Here is a 724-nt window from a genome sequence, read left to right on the forward strand (position 1 = left end):
TAACAGTGAAAAAAAAAAGTGACAGTTTGCACTGATCACTTTTTTCTTTTCACTTGTGATTGACAGGGGTGATCAAAGGGGTGATCAAAGGGTTAATTGGGGTTCAGGGGGGTGATCATGGGGCTAGTATGTGTAGTGTTGGTGTACTCACTGTGAAGCCTGCTCCTCTGCTGGATCCAACCGACGAAAAGAACCAGCAGAGGAGCAGGCAGCCATATAACAGATCATATTTACTAATATGATCTGCTATCTGGCACTTTGATTGGATTTTTTAAAAATCAGCAACCTGCCAGCCACGATTATTGGCTGGCAGGTTGCTGACGAAATACTGCTGTGCGAAATGCCGGTGCGAACTGCGCATGCGCGCGCGCATATTCGCTTCATCTCGCGTCTCGCGAGATGACGCGTATATGCGTGACTGTGCGCAGCGCTGCCACCTCCGGAATGCACATGTGCGTTAGGCGGTCCGGAGGTGGATAAGTTACCAAGGCATGGACACAGAAAAGATCGTAGTTGCATATTTATGAGTAAGTGGTGAGTCCACTGTGGCAAGTGTTCGGTGATAAAAAAAAAAGGTACATTATATACTGCATAAATCACCTTTTGTACACAGAAGATGAAAAATGGTTTTTTTCCACGCTACACAAAAATAGGGCTCGTCCGGGATTTGAACCCGGGACCTCTCGCACCCTAAGCGAGAATCATACCCCTAGACCAACGAGCC

The 724-nt window shown here is 47.1% G+C and overlaps 1 non-coding gene across 1 annotated transcript; it reads right to left on the reverse strand.

Moving 5' to 3' along the window:
• Positions 1-652: 652 nt before the first annotated feature.
• Positions 653-724, reverse strand: TRNAP-AGG. Its single transcript has one exon. It is a non-coding gene; the product is annotated as a tRNA-Pro (tRNA).

Source organism: Bufo gargarizans, chromosome 2 (assembly GCF_014858855.1).
Source record: "Bufo gargarizans isolate SCDJY-AF-19 chromosome 2, ASM1485885v1, whole genome shotgun sequence".
In the NCBI taxonomy this organism is placed as follows: Eukaryota; Metazoa; Chordata; class Amphibia; order Anura; family Bufonidae; genus Bufo; species Bufo gargarizans.